We start from the raw sequence: 17,685 nt of genomic DNA on the forward strand, positions 1-17,685 counted from the left end.
GTTTGATATGACCTTCTGTGACTTTTTTTTTATGTGGGTGATGCAGCCTTCCTAAGAAAACGGAAGCCAATTAAGCCTTTTTGCTGTCCTACTGAGAACGCGCTCTCTCTTCCCGAGTCGGTGTAATGCTCGTGTGCATAACATACACATAGGTCCAATATGTGTGTGTATCTGAAAATGACAGAAAAGGTGCCCCTTTCCCCCTTCACAGTTTCATTACTTTCCAGGCTGCCTCATGTTTATCATCATTTTAGGATTTTTTTCACATTGGGAAGGACACTGGTGACTGTGTATGTTCTTTTCCTACATAAACAAAAACAGATCATAAAAGATGCAAGGTACAGAAATATACTCTTTTTTGTGCCAGTTAGGTGATATATTGACTTTGTTGATTATGCATAAAGTATTTGGCTTTTGCCTTTTTAGAGCCCTTACTAGTTTGGGTCCAAACTGCTGAAGAAATTGTCTTGTACTGCAATGATGTCACTTGAGGTACTTGAGCTAACTGGCCTTTTCGAGTGTCAGCAAGAGAACTTGGAGCAGAATGTTCTAGGTGAAAGATCCTTGCATTTTCCTTCTTTCCTTCTGCCGCCTTGATCTGATGGTCTTCAGGACATGCTGTAAAATCCCCCTCTTTTCCTCCCTAATTTGGGACTCTGAAGAGCAACAGATGGATGAGCCAAACATGAGAAACAGAACAGAGAAATGGGTGCAGAGAGCAACACCTTTATTCAGACCCTAAAGCTTAAGCAACTTCTTTCTGTCTAGGATGTCCTGCTCTTGTGTTAGATAGATTCACTTTTTGTTCAGATTAGTCTAATCTTTTTTCCCTGCTAGTAAAAATTAAAAAAAAAAAAAACACTCACTTTTATTAAGAGTGATCCTAGATTCGTTTAGTTTTGATTTGATTCTCAGAAAAACAACAGATGCATCTGTGAAGCTAATAGAAGTGCAATGGCATGAGCAGTAGTGGCAAATACTGTTTTTCCTAAAATCAAAGCTAAAAATGTGTTGTTGATTTATATGCAGTGTTACTGATTCCTATACTATTATAGTTACAATAATATATCTAGAGCCTAGTACAGTTTATAAACACACAAAGTATATGCATATTGATAGTTACTTGTGTTTAATCTGTTTTTCCTGGACGCTCTGTCTTACCTTTGTTAGTCGGTGCATAAATGCTGCATTTCCCTACTTCATTGTATTCTTCCAAGTTACAGCAGCATGCTGGAAGGAAAGCTTTTGTCTACAGCAAACCTTCTCAAGTCTTTTAAGGGCATCCATCTGGAAAGACTTTTTGGTTATAGAAGGGCTGATGCTGTAAGTATTCATTCCACTAATGGTCTCATTGATTTTATTTATGCTCTTTGCAGGCTGGATAGAGTCTCAATTTGAGTAAGGGTTGAAGAATATATCCTAAATTCAAAAAATTACATGCATCTTTTAAACCAAAACAAGATTCCTATATCTGTGTTTAGGATGCTTAATCAAAGTGGTGGTTCAGAAACAGACCGTCCACAGTCTCCAGCGAAGCAGATGAGAAGTGCAGTTGGTCAGCACTGTTAATAACCAGGTGCATAAGTTTGAAAATGTTGATCCAAATCACATTATTATAAGTAGTAGGGAAATGTCATGACTTACTGAGATTAAACAAAGACCTGCTTCGAATCTTGTGACTTCAGCTCATAAATGGATTTCATCACTCATTGCAGCTGCATAAACATGCATGCATGTGGTATATATGCATGTTTTGTTTTTGGAGGTTGTTTTTTAATCCCCTCTGAGTTTTTTTTTAATTGCTCCTAATGAGCCAACATACCCCAGTTCTGGAGCGATGCCTCGTGTACCTGAGCAGCATAGCACAATCATTGCTTTTAGGGGAATAGTTTGCCTGCTTTTCTCCCTTTCTGGCAGCTGAACTGCTTTGGCAAGCAAGTTATTTTAAAGATGAAATTTACAGTATGAAACCTGGTGTCCAAACTTTTATTCCTTTTATGAAAGTAGTCTTACCCTAGTGCTCCTTTGGAGCCGCAGAAATGTAATCCCAGCTCAATCAACAACTGGAGTAAGGCCTACACAATATCTCAGCTCATGCAGAGTGAGTTTATCATGCATCTACGTATTTTTCAGTTGTTTAATGTAACTTTCCGTGATGTCTGTGTTCCCCTTTCTCATGATGAGCCTCATGTACAAAATCCTAGAAACCAATGCCCTGTGATTATCCATAAGTAATTAACAGTTCGCCCATGTTGTCTTGCCAATGTGTTGCAAATGGGATGTGGCGAGATTAATCAAAGTTCTGGTCTCTCCTGCTGGGATTATTACCCGAAGGCACTAATGATGGCAGTGGTTTGTGATGTGGAGCAGACACTTGTCATCTGTCTATTTAAAATAGATACAAATCAAAACTGTCAAGCTGCTCACATAACTCTGGGTTAAAATTTGCTGCTTTTTGTTAACAACTATACTACACAGCATCTCAGGGCAGGCAGTTTGCAGAGATTAACCTTGAGAAAGTAAGATGGCAAAAGATTTGGGTAATTCCTTGAATTCAGATATACCGTTTCATATTCACACCTGGGATGCTGCATTACTCCTGGATAGATAGTGTCTGATATTAATGTTGTACTGTAAATGTTTTTTTTTTTAATCGTATCTAAAGAAAAATGGCCTTTTTTGCCAAAGAAAAATATTCAAGGACACTCAATTTTTATTGCCATTTTCAGAGAAAGATTTAAAATCAAATTAAAATATATGGTGGGAAAAATTGTACTTTTGCCTCTCCCCCCCCCCCCCCCCCCCAAGAGTCAGGAAGGTAAAGAGAGCAACAATATGGGACTGTTCATGGTCAGGGCTGTTTACCCATTCATCCTATATAGATGGGTCTGGCCCAAAGTGGATTAGTTTGTTTTGCTGCCCAGCAAAATAAAACATACACTAGAAAGGAATTTGATTTAAACCGAAAGATCCTAAAATCTTTTTGCTCCTCTGTCAAGCAGCCCTAATTTTTAGGCAACTGGGGAGAAACCTTAATCACGTGTGTTCCTAAAGCTTGCTTAAGCAAATTGCCTCAATATCTGAGGCTCTGAGTATCCTGCCCTGCCTGTTAAAGTCATTAGAAATTGCAGTTGCTCATCACCTCTCAAAATCTGTCCTCCTGCTTAGGTAGCTAAAAAGATGCCTGACATCAGAGACTTGCGCTCCAAAATGTTGCCTTGACTGCCTTAAAATGTCACGTTAAAATCAAGTACGGTTCACCCACAAACCATCTGGCTTTACAGATCTGAAAATGATCTTTTAATTAATTAAGCCTCTCCGCTTCCTAATAAGGCCTAGCCGAAGCGCTCGGAGGCTGGCGACGGCAGGGCTGGAGGGCTGCGCCGCACGACGTGGGAGCGTGGCGGTGGCCGGGGGGCCGAGGCCGGTGTCCGGCCAGGCCGCGCTGGGGCCCTGCCTCGCCTTGCACCTCGCCGGCTCGGGCCGGGGAGATACCTGGCTTTCTCCTTATAAGGCCTTGGAGGCCGCCGCCGGAGCGTCGCTCCTGCTCCGGCGCTTCCCGGCTCGCCTCAGCTGCAGTCCTAAAAAGGCAGTTCCTTGCTCCCGCTTCCCGCGGCGGAGCTCCCCGGGGAGGGCAGCCCTCCCGTCGGGCGTTTGACTTACAAGGAGAGCGGCGCGTACGGGCTTTGCCGCTGCTTCTCGAGGAAGCCGGCGTGTTTACAAGCGCTGCCGGGGTCCTCCTCCCCGCCGGTGAATAAGCACTGAGGGAATAACGCGAAGCATAACCGAGTGCAGCGGCTGAGCCTGCAAGCCTCTCCGCACCGGCACGGTTCCGCGTCAGGACAGAGCCCCGCAGGCTCGGCGTCGGCAGGGAGCTGCAGCCTCTGAACCCTTCCCAGGGCCGTAGTCTCGAAAGCCTGTTGGCTTACGGCTTTGTAACAGAAAGTGGTCAGCGGTAATAGGAGCTCAAAGCCACTCGTGTCCTCTTTCCTCTCTGCCCTGGTTGCCTCTTTGCTCCTGTTTGCTCAGTTCTTTGTGGGGGCCACGCTGGCTTTTTTGGTTGGATTTGTTCTGAAAGCCAGAAAAGAGTTTTCTGCTCGTTTTACATTGTGTCTTCACAAAAAGTTGTGCTGGTATTACTGAGTGGGTGGTGGGCCACAGCCCCGGGGGTGGGAAAGACGGGCAGAAATACTTGAAGTTAATAGTGCCCCATATTCTTCCTAATGTGAAACCACAGTTGCTGGACTCTCCTCCTGAAGAAAAACTCATCAGTGCTAAATATTTTATTAGATATTTTTAAAGGTTTGATTGACTGTTTTTGAAGGATCTGACTATTGACTTATTTATTTCACATGCCAAGTTACAGGCTTAGTTACAGTCTGATAGATTTTTAAGGACAAGTTCTTTACTGGAGCCAGATTTTGGAAAGGCTTGAATATGCTAATTCAGACAGGGTTTTACACTGGATTTTTTCTTTTAATTAAATTAACAAGCCATCTTAACTTAATTTGAACAAATAATGAGGAATTTTTTTTGGCTTTAAGATCTGTGAAATTCTGACACGTGCAGCGCAGTGAATGGTCACATAGCGGTTTCAGAAAGGGGCTTAAAATAATCCTTTTCCAAGGGGGTTATTTGGGAAAGGCTGGCAAAAGAGGTCCCTGGATAGTGCGTTCCTTGGAGCGTGCGAGACGCTGGGGCGCAGCTCTCGGCGTTTGAACACAATGTACTTGGGCACAGCAGCTTGTCTCTTCGGAGCCACATGCTTCCTTAGTTTATCAGACTGCTCCTGGCAATTCTGCTCAACCTTTGGACTTTATGGCCTCTCTCAGGATGTAGCACTGGTTCCCTAATACCTCTTCTCTTGTCTTTTGCCAAGTTTCCAGCAGGCAGTGAGGCCGTGACAAGCAGGGTCGCAGGTGTTAAAGGAAGTCAGCAGCACAAACAATTATTATTGCAAAACTGGCTTCCACAGTTACAAAGATGAAATACTGCTGCTTTCGTGGTTCTGTCATAGCATCCCCATCTTCTCTTTTTCTGAGATCATGAGGTGTTTTCTAACTCGCTTTCTTTTTTATATGGGCTTTTGTACTAGTGCTAGGTTAATGCCTGTGGATCAAGTAGGTGGGGTTAGCTTAACGCTACTGATGGTTAGGATAAAAGTAAGGAGAATGCCAGGCACTCATTTAATGCACATTGTTAGGTGAGATCCGGTGTCTATTTTCTAATGTTATTTTTATACCTGCTGGTACTTTAAGCATGTCTTTCATGTAAAACATTAAAAGTCATGTTACATGTTTGAATGGTGCTAACAGGAGATATTTGGAGAGAAACAGGGATCAGAAAAGAAGGAAGAGGGTGATTAGAGAGAAACGCTGATCGGACAATAAGGAAGAAGGTGATTGTTAGCAGCTCTGGTGAGATGAGGTTGGAGATGGCATGTCTGACCCATGGCTGTGGAATTTGATAATTTGGGAGAAATAAACATTTATGGCTGTAGGTTTTGGGCACTAAATATAGCAGAGGAATGTTTCACAAAACCCTGGTAGGAGAAGGGAGCTCCTGCCTTTGCCAAGCAAGGTGCAGAGGAGTCAGAAAGCTGTGTAATTCTCACAGAATGTAATTTTTAAGGTGAAAAGCAACTTTGCTGTGAAGTAGCGTTACCTGCCTTCCATACTGTGTCATTCAGGCAGACTAAGCTAACAAGTTCTTTTCTAAAATTTTTTAAAAATTCTAAAAGTTCTAAAAGTTCTCTATACACAAAGCACTTTAATGCAGCCGAGCTACAGTCGATCTGAATTAACAACCCCTATCCGTGCTCGGTAGTGCCATTCTTGACTTGTAGCTGTGTTGTTTTCCTTAGTCCAAAATGTAGCAGCTCTGAAGGGGACTCTCACTAGTCCTTGTTTATGTACAAATTTGTAGCAAAGTAACACTATCAGTTTTAGTGATGTTAATTTTTTTTTTTTTACAGATTATTCTAACTACATTCCTTTATGTGAACATAGTTATGGTAATGTTTAGGATGTATTTCCCTTCCCATATGTGAATTAAGTAGAAATATAGAAGCACATTTCAGGCCATATAAAACCACTTACTCTGGGAGTTTTTACTGCTTTAACCACATTGATAAAACAGTAAAAACTTGTGAATGCTTTGATGGTGAAATTTAGAAATCCTGGGGCGCTTTCAATTGCGCAGATGCTCTGAAGTTCCGCTGTCTGATGGTAACCCTCATTTTAGCCGTGTATTCAGTCCCAGCTCTTTGTTCATTCTCTAATCATCCATCTCCAGTTGATTCAGTGAGACTTGTTGTGGAACAAGGTGACTAAAGGTATCTGAATTTGCCCTTTAACCATATGAGGAATTCGGCTACAATTCTGATAACACAGGATAAAGCAACCTTTAGAACAAATGGCTTTAGCAAGCTAATGTTGTTAAAACAGTGCATATTAAATGTGTAATCTGTGCTTATAAATGGGACTTTTATCAGGAAATGTCACTAAAAAATCTAAGGAATTTTTAATCAATAGCTTATTACTTCCAGGGATGGGCTCTGTATGTAGTTTATATAAAACTAACATTTTAGCATTAGTGTATTTGATCAGTAAGCAAATACACTTGCACAGTAAGTATATTTAGATGTAAGCAGTACAAGCTCATATATTCCAAGCTGTCAATGTCATTGCCACTTGTGAAATTGAAATTTATAGAATCTAGAATCAACTGTCACACCTCAGTTCACTTGCTTTTGTTTTAACATAGTATGTACGATATCAGAACAGAAGGAGTTAGTGCTGGGAAAACATTTATTGTTAGTTGACTTCTGGGAACCCATAGATAATATTCACTGATATTTCCAAAGCAGTTATTTCTTTTTCATTAAGAGAAAATCCTTCTGTTTTAATACTAAAAAAAAAGCTCTTCAGTTCTTGCAATGCGTATCCCAAAAGGCAAATGAACTAGGTAAAGCCCTGCGTAGCCTGGTCTAACCTGATAGCTGACCCTGTTTTGAGCAGGAGGATGGATTAGATGACCTTCTGGGGTCCTTTTCAACATGAATTATCCTGTGATATTTTGTAAAAATGATTAATGATTTTTTTAGTATCTCCTTTATGGGTATCACACATTGAGTACTTCGGGGGTGGTTGCTTTTCAGAAAATGCTCAAACACTGAGCACTGTCACCTGCTTAACTCTAATCATGTGGTTAGTCCCACTGAACTGAAATGGCGAGCAGATGTCATGTCATCCTTTAAAAAGGGGTACTTGGCCGAGTATGTCCTTTTGCACACGAGACAGTTGTAGCCATGGGTCAGGGTGTTCAGCGTGTTGCAGGAGTTAGACCACATGTGTATTACCACCTCTAAAAAAGACCTCATTAAGAATATTTGATTTGAGCAACCGAAAACTCAGCAATATATGATTAGGCCCTTTTTAAACATTGTGGCTTCAGGATTCGTTTGGGTGGGGAGGGGAGGCATAATACGTCAGCTCCAGGCATGTGAGATGTGTTTTCTATATTTTTCCAGGTTGTACAATTTATGTGTCATTTGCATTGGAAAAGGTGAAGTACCGAGACAGTTTCAGGGTGCTTAATACATTTCATGAAAGGAGAAAGATACTCTGTAATCGCAGCCAGTTTCTGCAAAGCGTTCTTAGTCAGATTATCGTTACTCTAATAACTACAAAGGACACTGGGGATTTGAGCTTTTTCATGGGCCCTAAGAGCAGCAAATGGTGATACTCACCGAGTTCACTGAACGGCTCACGGCTCTGAACACAAGTGGGTGAAGCTTTCTTTTGTGTCACCTTCAGTTGTCTTCATTGCAGTTTACAGCCCAGCTTTTAAAGGTACTAACCAGAAATTGGTGCTGGTTTACCTTAACGTGCTGGGCTGTAAACTGCAGCAGTTCAGCAGCTGTTGTGCAAGCTCTTCGATTCTTGTGGTATGGATGGGAACCTTAAAAACTGGGTAGGGTAGAGAGCAGGAAATGGGAGCCATTACAGCTGTCCCAAGGGAAGTGGTTCCACTCATGAATCACAGTCCTGGTTTCTCCATGCTGTGTGGGAGTGGCATCCTCTCCCAGCCGGATACTGCCAGCTTATGGGACCTGGCAGGTCTAACTGCTGGAGAGGGGAAAAGTTGGAGGCTTGCAGTCCTATCAGCATCCCTCTTCCACAGCCTGCTAACCATCATTCAGGTAGCTGGAGCGAGGGAAAATCAGGACGCTTCAAGCCTTCTTACAGTTGTGTGCTGCATGACTTAGGCAATATGGTCCACTGATATTGAGAAGATGAGCAGAGTGTGACACGGACTGCAGCCCTTTACTGAAGGGCTTGACCACATGCCACACAGGCTTGGGTTCTCCTGTAGAGAACAAAACCTTCTACTGTGCGAGACTGCCTGGATTGCCAAGTCTTACCCCCCCCCCTTTTTTTTTCTCTCCTTTTTTGTGAGTCACACAGCTCTGGCAGAGACTGGAGCCAGTCTCACAGTGGCGCAGGAGCCTCCTGCCATTGCTCATACTCCAGCCCATCCTAGAAGAAACCTGCTGTGTGGGCTATGAGACCTTCTCTCGCTGTGCTGAAGAGCTGCCACACCCCAATTTCTTCAGGCCTCTTGTCAGGGCACCATTGACTCACTCATAACGGAGAGAAACGTTAAAACCAGGCTTTCCATGCCATATGGCTCCTGGAGGCTGTTTCTGTGCAGGAAGGAACATATCGCCCTTCACTTCATCCTTGCTATTTAATGGCTCTGAGCTCTATGGGAGCTGGTTCCATCCTTTCTCAGGAGAAGATGGAACCCTTCCTAAGCCTACTCGGGAGTTAAACCCCCAAACCTACTAGTCATCCAAGACATGCCCATGTTTTCTGTAACAACACTAGCAATGGCTCTGCATTAGTAGCAAAAATTTTCTATTTGCTGTTTGAAAGACAGTGAATGTGCGCAACTGATGATGTGGAGAAAGGACAGCAGTTTGTCTCCTACTTCAATATCTTTGCCCACTAATTAAGTGTATCTTCTTCCATCTCTGATGCAAAGGCATGTAGAGCTGTATCACAACTCACTGGCTGGAGATCAGATCATGTAGAGGTTTATATTACTCATCAATCATGGCACAGAGAAATCTAACATTGAGTCCCCAAAGCTTCTGGTCATGTTGTGGCTCACCAAAGATCTTTCATCCAAGCCCTTATTTCTTGCTAAGGACCAATCTTACTTGTGGAGCTAGAGGGTGGTGGCAGCAATAATTTTGGGATCTTAGGTCTTAGATATAAATTTGAGTTAACTTTATGATATTAGGAAGCTGATGCAATGGAATTTTTGTATAATGAAATGTCTTTGCAGCATCAAAGTCTATCATAAAATCTTAATGGCAGTCCACAAAAGTGCTTGTAGTTTTGGACAAAAGGTTGCAGCTATCTAGCAAAGTTCACAAGGGAATCAAAATCTCCAAGCTTGACAGGAGTGACCTAGGGCAGGTGTACTTGGTCTTTTGTGGACAGACTTTTAGCTTTGTCTGCTCACTCTTGAAGACAGCTGGATGTAAACTATTTCTATTACAGAAGTTAAGTGTTCATGTAAAGTAGCTCTCTGCCTGAACCAATAACCCTTGCTAAGGGTCTGAGCTTATTATGTCAACAATCAGCTTATTAGGCATAGAGCTTTTAATTTTTTGTTCCAACTGATTCTCATCCAGTGAGTTTGGTTTAGTTTGTAAAAAGACATTGCATCTGTACCCTGAAGGCATTGTAAAAAGATTTGTGGAAGAAACAAAGGGGGAAAGTCTTGTAGAAAGTCTCAGGCCACATGGAAAGGGAGACAAAATGAGTTTACATTTACCATAGAGGTCTGGTTTAGCCCAAGGCCCAGTGTAACTTATAGAGAAAAGCTGGTCTGAAAGAGCTGTATGGTTCAGGAGAAAGTCTTTGCACCTGCCAGGATCCTGTACCATCACAGAGGACTAGTTACAGCCCAGGGAATCTGCCAGAGCTCTAAGGAAGCTGAGACAGGGTATTCTGCACAAAGTTTACTTCTAGGTTTTTAAGAGAGGTTTTGCACAAATTTCTAAACTCACTGTCGGTCTGTTTTTCTTGTTTTCTCTATCATGTGGCTCACCAGGATTAAACGGTGAATGGAGCTACAGGTGAGGTTACAGGGAAGGATGCGTGCAAGTTGGAGGGGACACATCAAGGTCAGCAGAGGGCCTGCGGATCAGCCAGTTGGACTCTAATTCTCAGGAAGGGGCACTGGAAAGAGGATCCATGATGTGTGCTTAGAAAACTCAGACTAGGGTGATGCTTGGACTTTGCTCATCATGCAGAGGCTTGGCACACGTTGTGTCATGGGGATTCTACTGAATGTTCAATTATGGAAGCATGATCAGATCTGTTGTTTAGAGACAGTGGTCATCTCCCCTTTCAGTAGCAACTACAGAGCAGTGCTTTCAGGTGACTTCCCTGTCTGTCTACGAGCTTAAGTAAGAGAAAACAGGCAAATAGTCTTTAGTGGTAGGCATATTCAAAGAGAAAAACCTTATATGGAACAGAAAGTATGGAAATGAGTTTAGGAGGTGAGTGAAGAATATCTTCTGAAAGACAGAAGAAGGGAGACCTGATAACTTTCCACAGGGAAATCCAATTTTTATTTTAAGAAGTGTGAAGACATTCTTCTTAGGGTAGGCATAAAGCAACTCAACACACTGGATATTCCTCAGTAACTGCAATTTTCTTAGGTAGCTGTAACATCTTGAAAGTTTATCCTTCATGATAGAAGAGGTGCACACCTTTTAATTTCTGTATAATTAAACAGTCTCCCCAAAATTGTGTTATTGTTGCACAGTATGTTGAATCAAACTATGTACCTAAACACAAAACCCATCAATCTTGCAAGTTATTTTTTATATTTATGTTATAAACAAAATAGCTGATAGTCAGGGGGGAAGTGAAATTGCTTGCTACCAAGTTCTAGTTGTTTTTTTATTACAACAGTACCCTATTCCTGTATGAGGAATAGGCATGAGGCGATGGGTGGATGCAGATGGAGCACTGGGAATCTGTGAGGTTAGGTCAGCCTGTCGGTATTAGGAACTGAACAAGAACTAGGTCTAAGATTCCTAGTCAACCTTGCACTAGATATTCAAGCTAATGCAAGAGAGGCTTAACCTTAAAGACATGCTTGAAGTGGCTTCTAGTAGTCCTGGGTGCCAAGGCATGTGCTGTTATGAGCACAGATCTGCAATAGTAGCTTTAATGGAAGTAATATATACAGCTCAGCCATCCCCTTAATATCACTGAAAACAATGCAGTGCACATGGGCTGAATTAAGATTTCTGAATAACCTCTGTTTTTTGCACAAATGTTCCAAGGTGTTAATCCTTGTGTTAGTGTAATGAGCAGGAAAAGCTTTGGGTTAAAATCCAAGCAGCATCTTAAAAAAAATAAGTAATGTTTTTGCCATTCTCTTGACTGGCAGACTGAACCCTATTTTGTTTGATTATTTTGTGAGTAAGAAATGTGCTCTGACTGACATCTTGTACATTGTGTTTTATCTTTAGAAAGAATTTTTACAGTCTCTAGTTCTAAGCTGCGAAAATAGTATAGGTTTATAACTGAAAGTCTGGCAGATGTTTAGCTGTTGTGGATAACAGCAAGGTTTAAGTACAGCTATTAATTTCACATGCTGGAATCATGTAAAGCAGTGAATAAGTTCTGCAGACCACAGCATTATAGTCAGCTTTTAAGGATACCAGCACCCTAACAAATTGTTCATATCTCTCCTGCCTATTCTTTGTAACTTTGTAATGCTTCCAGTGACTACAATGATATCCTTAGATAGAAGAGCTGATCTACTGAAAGCCGTACCCTAGAAATGAACTCCACTAATCAACTGCTCATGACTCCAACAGATGTTTCTGTTTTTCAGACAATTGGAACCTCATGTTCTACTATACTTTCTTAAAATATTTTTTTCTTTTCATACCAGCAGCAAATGCCATTACACATGTGAGCTTCAAAAACTTGTCACATGATACCAGGAACAAATTGTTAAGCCAGTCAGCAAGATTAAGGTTTGAAGTGGTGGTCCGCTGAAGGCAAATGGGTCTTAGCATCCAGAGGAGTGGTATATGGAACCACCACCCCGTGGTTTTGTTGCAAATGCCAATATTCTATTTCAGCCTCTTGTATGAATTTTGGAAATGTCAGATGAACTCAAATCAAAACTCTTTTTAAAAGACTGAATCATTTTAGGATGTAGAGATAAAGTTAAGTGGTACTTTGAGGATATGAGTATTATACTGTTGCAACCACAGACACAGGATGAGAATTGTTTATGTGATGTTGTTATATAAGGACTTATCTCCTGAGACAGGTCAAAATCAGTGAATTTTCAGATGCAGCGGAAATACAGATGTGAAGAAAATTCTTGTTACTTTGATTTGTTTAGTTTGTCACATTTAACTTACCAGATCAGGATTTTCTCATTGATAAGTGACTGATGGATTCTTGGTCGATCAATACGTTTGTATAGTTTAGGCAGAAGGAGAAATAACATAGGTAGAAAGAACAATACATTGTTGCTCCACAAAGATGCAGCATACTCTGCTGCCCGCAAAATCACAATTACTTAGTGGAAATGAAACACCAGTTAAAATAGTACAATGGAACCATTAAAAATTGTAGGCACTGGAGACACACTTCTGGGGGATTATAGCAGCTCATTTGCAAACCATTTTTCTGCTAGCCCAGAGCAATTGGCCAAGAACTTTCCCCTGCCCGCAGCTGACCCACATGGGATTGATTCAGGAGCCGTAGCATGGCAGGATTGAATAGGCAAGACTAGGAAGTTCAGCAGTATTCACAAGTCATTAGACAAGCAGGATCCTGACCGAATGTGGGATACTATAACCAGACCTTGTTCTTTCAGCCTTTCCTAAAGTAAATATATTAACTTGCTGCTGTTACTGGACTTGATTGTCATGATAAACCCAAGTACGATAAGCAGGGTGAGTTGTAAGCTGTTTCATTAAGGGAATGGAGTAAGGTGAGAGTGAGGGTAGAGACAGGCATTAATGGCCCCTGCTGCCACTCTTAGGATACTAGGTAATTCCAAAATATTTCTATTGATGCTGATAATTTGTAGTAAAAAACTGTTCTGTTGGTAGATGATTCGTATAGGGCTGAACTACACTGCTATCATGAAGTACGTTTACCAGTATTTCAATTTTAAAATTATAGAGGTAGAATCTCAACTGATACAGATTGAATCATTAACAATATGGCCAGTAATATGCACTGGGCATGTTCGTAGTTGGTTCCAAGTTGGTGATATTCTGTCTTCTTTAAACATCATATTCCTGTTCCTTTGAAGACAAATTCTAACCTGCTGGTGCTGTTTGATTGTATCTGATAGAACTTGAAGTTGGATTGAAGTAATGCCTTTGTTTCTAGGCATCTTCTTATATATTTCATTTTGAACAAAGAGGAGAAAGGTCTCCAGTGGAGCAGGATGTCTCCCTGCATAGAGATGCTGAATCTTTTTGTGGCTGTGAATGAGATTTCTTCTCTGCTGCATTTTCTCTCTGTGTAGAGGAGAAGGGAACTGCAAAGCCCATGGAAGACTAACAGACGATCCTCACTAGAACTGAGTGATCAGAGTGGGAGGAGGGGAATCGTTAGAGGAAGGAATCCTCCAAGCCAAGGGGTGACAAGGCTTCCAGAAGAGCTTGATTAGAAGTGCTGAAGTTGGCTGACAAGCCACGGATGACAGAGTGTTGGTTTGAAACTGGCACGTGCTGTTTGAACCTGAGAAGAATGATTTCAGTGGAATAAAGGAGCAGGGATAGATTGAGCAGAGTCTCCGATGAACCTGGAGGAGGAGAACTCCAGATGTTGCAAACAGTGTGCCCAGGGATCCTAGAAATGAAAAGAGGAGGTAGGAGATGGAAGAAACAGAGTGGGCAGTAGTAGAAAAGGCAAAACTGGAGAAAGAATAGATTTGGGCTCTTTTAAGTTGGCAGAGATTTAAATGTGCACAAATCGGGCACTATAGGGAGAAACAAAATAAACACAGGAACAGAAGAAAAGAATAAGAATGAACACAAAGTAGACAGGGTTGATTTGTGGATCAGTGGAGCAGCTAGAGGGAAAAGCAAACTGTTTTTTTATTTGATGTAAAAGGAGAGTCTTATTGGAGAAGAGCAAGATCACATTATACATTGCCAGTTTGGAAGTCATAAGCGAGGCCCAATGCAAAAAGAAGTGAGGAAAGGGAGTATTTGGGGAGCAGCAGTTCTGAGGTCTGGGTCAAAGGAGATGAAAGGACTGCTAAGATCATGAATGTGGGATACAGCTAAATTAACGGAGGTGAAGTTCTTGTGGTAAGAAGATAGCAGGACAGAAAGGGGTGGAAGTCAGTCTTCAGGGGTGGATTTTCACCAGGAAGTTTCTTTTGCAAAGCAGAGGAAGCAAGTATAGTGGACTGACAGGGACTGACAGCTTAGTGAAGTCAGGTGACATGAGTGGAGAGCTTTAAGCAAGCTAAGTGAAGTCATGCTGGCAACGATGTGTGTAGTGAAAGGATGTGTCAATGTCTCAGTGTTTTTCGCTCTTGAGTCCCTTCCTCATTTTCTTACAGCTCCCATGCGTGCAAATTCTCCTGTTGCATTGCCCATTTCTGTGAGCTTGCCGCTGCCGCGGCAGCAGCCGTGCTGCGCCTCCCCAGCGTCCTGCTCTCTCAGCCACAATCCTCTTGGTGAGGATGCTGCGGCAGCTGCTTTCTTCTGATGTGAGCAGAGATGCAGGTCGCTGTCACCCTTGCCAAGCTGTAGGATCTGATTGAAATGTGGCCTTTCTTTTCTTTGAATGCAGAGTGCCAACTTGACCAGACTTTCCCTCTTCCACTATCTGATCTGATGGGTTTGGTCTCATTTTTCCTCTCCAACTACCTTTTGATGCAGCTGCTTCTCAGAATAGCCTGCCATTTGGTGATAGAGCTGATATAGAGTCCACTGAAAATACATGCAAAGACTCTAGTGGATGTCACTATGTTGGATCAGTTTATATCTGATTAGAGATCACTTTTCCTTTGGCTGTGTTTTCACTCTCTCTTTCTCTAATGTGTTTAGGAGAGATATGGTATGAAAAACACAAATGAAAATGCGTCTGAGAATGTGTCAAGAGATGATAGCAGTGAATAGAGCTCAAACGCGCGTCCTTTGGACTTAACAATTTCCACACTGTTGGTCTCACATTTGGACAGTGGGATCTATGTTTTACCTTTCAAAGCATTTGAAGATGATAGCTGTTGCCACGTCAACCTTTCCACTTAAAATAGGTGACCTGGGATGTGTATATACCAAAGCCTGGATGGGCAGCAAGAGTAATTTGGTTCAAATGGTTCTCCAGACTCCAGATAGCTTGATTCAAGTAGTCCCCAAGCTTACAGATGTGACAGTGAAGATACACGGTCAGGCTAATGCATTTCCTCTCCCCATTCTGGGGCAAGAGAAATCACTAAACCCAAAGCCAGCTTTGCTGCACCCCAAATTAAGGAGCACCGTAGCCTTTTGCAGGGGTGAAAGCAAGCTTTTGCCCTCTGCCCTGCCTCCAGGCTTGTGGCAAGGGAGATGCAGAGATTTGTGCTTCCGGGGAAAATTTCCAAAAGCCTTGACCCTACTGTGGGGTTTACTTGTCCCTTTGTGAGGGCAGTGACGGGACATCTGCTCTGTCAGTAGCCGGTCGCAGCCGGGGCTGTGTGGGCTGCCCAGGAGAGTTCGGTCTCTGGGGATTTTCAGTCTAGCACCTCTCGCTAGCACGTCCATGCCCTCGCTCACATACACCCGGTGCCATCAATGAGTAGTCATCTGCCTGCTGCACGCCCACAGAGCACATCAGGAAGGAAACGGCTGGGCTCTCAAAGTCAGGAATTAAATTAAAAAAAAAAAAAAAAGAAAAAAAGGCAGCCTAGTATTGTACCAATTCGTCCCAGACTGAAGGAATCCTTTGCCCCGTGATTCATGCTGAGCTGGCCGGTCCATCCGGCAGCCGCCGTGTCAGGCAGCCACCCACTTTTAGCTGGGTGCTGGCTCTGCCGCTGCTGGCACCGGCGCCTGCAGCGTTTCAGGATTCTTTTGTTAGTCAGGGCACTGGCACTTCCGCTGGCATTTGTCGGTCTCCAGGAAGGCTCGCGTGTGAGGAGGGTTTTTTTCATTGGTTTGTTCGTTTACACATTTGGAACCTGACGGTTTGATTCAGCCGGCTTCCTTGCTCTCCGTTTCCTGTAGGTTTCAGCCTCTGTTTTCTGATGATTAGCCAATACCGGCTGTTCTGGTGATGAAGATGTCTCAAATCAATCCTATCCTGTCTGGCTTTCCAGGAAGAGCGCGGCCCCTCCCCGCACCCTCCGCAGCCCCTGTCATCCCAGATTGAGATTTATCAGAGCCACTGTGAGCAGGAAATTAGCTCCTTTACAACTTGTACTCCACTGCTTCTCATTCGCTTTATTGTTTTAACATTTTCCAGAAAATAAGGCAGAAAACAAACCTACTTCCTCTTTAGAAAGTCCTGTTGTTAACCTGTGAAATGCTTATTTCACTGGCAAGCTGCTGCTTATCTTTACAGCAGGATCGCAAGATTAAAACACAGTTAAAGTTGAACTGAGATAAAGAATAAAACACCGAAAAACATTTAGTCATCCTTAGCATCCTAAAGATAAGGATTTCTACATACAGGCATCAAAGCTGTAATGAACACCCAGGGAGGGACTAGCTCAGGAAGAGTGCAGTGAGGGTGCTACCTGCAGACTTAGGAATGTGCCTATGAGGAACTTATCTGGGGGTCTGGGTCTTCAATGCTTACACTAAACTGACCTGATTTTTCTGAAGGGCTGAGCACCTGCTACTTCCATGTATAGGAAATGGGCACCTTAGATAGTAACATTCAGGTAACGGAAAAGTGGTTTTAGCTTATTTTATGTCTGACTTTAAAAATGGATATATTCATGTGTTCTGTGTATCTTTCCAAGAGCAACATTGTTGGGAGGGTTTTTTTGAGATATGTAAAAGGAAGACATTCTTCTAATTAATATCAGACATTTTTGGTGTTATTCAGCATTAAAAATAAAACTTTGTCTTTGCCAGAAGTAAATTTGGCAATTGTATGCTCCCTGCTGCAGGAAAACAATGTCTCTCTTTAGAGCTGAGAACCAGGCTTTGGCAAAGAAATGAGGCCAAATGTCCATTGATCTCAATGGAAAACCTATTATTAGAAAGATCAGTCTGACCACATCCTGCCATCATTTTCTACCGAGAACCACCACTGAGGTCAGCAGGATTTTTGTGCAAATATTTATGGCAGGATATGGCCCACTTCAGGGCGTTCTGAGGGTTGACGAGCCTTAAACTGAACTGTTCCTTCTTCATGTTGATCCTGTCAGCCCACTAAAATCTGATCCGTGAACAATTCGAAATCCCAGAATCTAAGTTGGTATTGCCTGAAACTGAGTAACTCAGTTCGTGCAATTTGAACGCAGGCATGAGGCAAGACTCTGGCATTGCACAACGTCCTGCCTGATTATACTGTGCCTTGGACACTGGATGGGTTGTATCCTTTTAACTTCTCAAGAAAATGGCAAAAAATAAATTGCTGCTGTTTTAGATAGACCTGTGGCTTTTGCAAG

At 42.4% G+C, this 17,685-nt stretch overlaps 1 protein-coding gene across 1 annotated transcript in view; it reads left to right on the forward strand.

Annotated features, from left to right (window-relative positions):
- The window catches only part of FGGY (FGGY carbohydrate kinase domain containing), a 312,847-nt gene that overhangs the window by 12,708 nt on the left and 282,454 nt on the right, over positions 1-17,685 (forward strand). The window lies entirely within an intron of this gene.

This window comes from Apteryx mantelli, chromosome 8 (assembly GCF_036417845.1).
Source record: "Apteryx mantelli isolate bAptMan1 chromosome 8, bAptMan1.hap1, whole genome shotgun sequence".
In the NCBI taxonomy this organism is placed as follows: Eukaryota; Metazoa; Chordata; class Aves; order Apterygiformes; family Apterygidae; genus Apteryx; species Apteryx mantelli.